Raw genomic sequence first — 3,199 nt, 5'->3', positions numbered from 1 at the left:
GTGGGCTCTTTTGAATAAATGTTAGCCTTTAAGTGCCATCTGTCATTCTATGCATGGCCTCCCTTCTTACAACTAACCTTTCAGTCACCTCAGCTTGTCTCCCTAACTTGTCCTATTATGCAGTACCAAGCTGAGTCATTGTTTCAAGCAGGAGGTGACATGTTAATAGCTTAATAATAGTATAATCTCACAAATAATAATATGCTGTCACACTGTCTGAAGCACAATGTTTACAGGAGAAGTGGTAATGTATGATGACAGTAATTTGAATAAAAATGAATTTACTGCTCTTGTCTCATTTGCAGTAAATTTTCGCATCTTTCATGCACAACTGGTGCTCCATGACCTCTTTCATTATTGTGTTCTCAGTGGCTGCTGCTTGCTTTAAAGTGAAAGGCAGGCAAATGAAACAGAAACCTGCAGCTTAATAACTGATTTCCAGAAAAAGAGTTCACACCGGAGCTTCTGAAAATCTCACTTCATTTGTTTACTAAGATGATACGGTGTCAGGCAGGCTGTTTAATTAATACAAGCTGGAGGTGCCGATTGAAAAGCAGGCATGAGCTGATATGATTATGTATTGACAATTTACAAAATTATTGTCATTAAAATGTGTCAGAGGGAAAAATGTTTGGAATACAGAGAGGATCATTTGATTTGAAATGAAAGTTTGTGCAGCTTAAGAAAAATATTTTAAATACTCTTGATATTGTTTGACATGGAGAAAAGCTATCTCATGCTTTGTGTTTGATATGGGAGAAGTGTCAAAAGCTATTCACTTTATTGGCTTTAGTTAATTATAAATGCAGACTGGTGTGATAATAGACTAGCTAAACTTAAAAATGCTTCCTGAATATATAAAATGTTGGGTTTTGGCTCACACTTGAGGAAGTATTTTAACTCGTCCTGATCCAGTTCACTGAACTGGTCCTGTGAAATTCGACTATAGGTAACTAGCAGTGGACATGTATGTGTAGCATTTTTTGTGGTAATAAATATCAGAACCACACTAACTAAATTCTTACTTTAAGAAATCTAAATTCCCAGGACAGCTATTTTTTCTAAAATAAAAAGTTATTAAATGATGTAGAGTATTTGATAAAAAGAAGAAAAGTTTACAACACACAACTGACATGCCTGCACTAAATTTAGTTTGATGGAATGAGGGCAACTAATTGAAACTTGCTAGGACTCAAAACAGTGAAAAGGACAAATTTTCAGAAAAGTGCTATATTTCATATGAGCACAAGTGAATGACATGCAGAGAATAAAAAATGATCCTGAATGACCTAGTTCATGGGTTAAAATAATTAAGACCATAAGTTACTAGTATATAGCCTCAGTTTTTTACTTACTTCTACCTATGAATGTAATGCGCTGAATATATTTTGTTTCGTTATTCAGAGTAGTAATTAAGTCATATTAATTGAAGATTGACTGCCTAATGAATGGTTTAGTAGTATCTTACTATATAAATGTAAGATTATTTTTTAGGCAATAATGTGATTTTTTAATTTTGTGATTAAGTTTTTGTGCAGAGGTGGGATTTTGCAGTACTTATGGTAAAGGGACACTTATAACAAAAAATATATAGGCAGCTTATGTCATAAATTACTATGAAATCTTGCTCTTTATACTTTGGATTTGGTGGAAAATGTGCTCAGAACAATTTTTAAATAAAAAAGAATGAGTATCTCCCCATCAAAGTTGAGCCAAAACAGCGTATCTTTGAGCTAAAGGATAAATCATTAGCTTAACTTATAAAGTTAACTGTTGACTCAGGTAAAGTTAAAGTTTAAAGTTAAAGTTGACTAAGTATCTAAATCTTTGAAGAGCCAAGTGAGGTCAATCCTACTATTCTTACTCATACCACAGCTTGGCATTGTTATATGACTGAGGGCATGAATCACAAAGGTAGTCCAATATTATATTGATAGGTGAAGATTAATAATTGTTTGTTTCTGTTTATTAGCACTGTAGCTCCCATTGCAGTCACTGGAAGCTGAAACATTAAGCACTTTCCAGAGAAGGCCCTGAGCAAGATCTGATAGATTTAACAGCAGTTCTTCTTACCATCGTTATATCTAAGACATTGTAAGAAGCAGAGTCCGCCTTTATGTCCCATCTTCTAATACATCTTCTGTTTCCATGGGGAAGATGTTGGGAGATCAGTGATCAATATGTGCTGTGAAGTTTCTCTTCTTTCTTAGGACCCCATGGAGGACTCTTTTCAGGGTTCAGGTTTTTCCTGGTGCATGTCTGGGACTAGTGCTGCAGAGTGAGGCACATTTTTTGCCCTCAGTCTTGGAGGGGGATGCATGAATACTGTGTAACTTAGTAGAGGCCCCTTTGTTCATTTGCAGGACTCCAGAAGTTGGAGGGAGAGGGTAGAAAAGTGGGGTGTCAGAAGAAGCGGAGGATGCATTGGGACGGAAGTGGGAAGTGTTGCCAAGAGGCTTGATGTAGCAAGAATTCTATACATCAGAAAGTACAGATGATTTTCTGTTAATGATGGGTTCAACTGAGATTAAGGGTTTGAACTAGCTGTTTCCCTGTATCAAGGGAGGGTACATGATGAGTCCTCTGATGGAACAATGTAAAGGCGACTCAAGAAAATGTGAAAGGGTTTTGCTCACTCTCTTCTAAGGATTTTTTTATGTGTGGGTGAGGCTTTCAGGCCTTATGATAGTAAATTACCTTTGATGCTGAAATTCTAATAAAGCAGTTAAAGTACCTTACAGAAGAAAAGCTTTTGCCAGAGGTGCAACATTATTATGACATTCCAGAAAACATACATGGCTCCATCAATCTTTATCAGCCTCTTACTCTATGACTCTATGGCAGAAACTCTGATTTCTGATAATCAAAGGTATTGTCTTTTCTTTGGGTCTTATCTTGTTTCTGTAGAAAGCAATGGAAAAACTACCATCCTACCATCCTCTTTACTATTTCAGATACATAGGGCTTGTTCCTGCATTAGTAAGTCAAAGAGTCAAAGAGTATTTGACACCTTGCAGGGTTCAGTTAAAATTTAGGGTCCAATTTTGTAGTTCATATTTACATGAGAAGTCCAAGTTACATCAGTGGGGCTAGTCATGCAATCCAAGGCTGAGTGATCTAGCTTACTCAGTGCAATAACTTATAGGAAATCAATTCTCTAAAGAAAACAGCAAAAACATTTTTCATTTAAAATTAGATT

The sequence above is a fragment of the Alligator sinensis genome, unplaced genomic scaffold, assembly GCF_000455745.1.
Source record: "Alligator sinensis unplaced genomic scaffold, ASM45574v1 scaffold1043_1, whole genome shotgun sequence".
Taxonomy (NCBI): domain Eukaryota; kingdom Metazoa; phylum Chordata; order Crocodylia; family Alligatoridae; genus Alligator; species Alligator sinensis.
Note: the sequence above shows the minus strand (reverse complement) of the source record.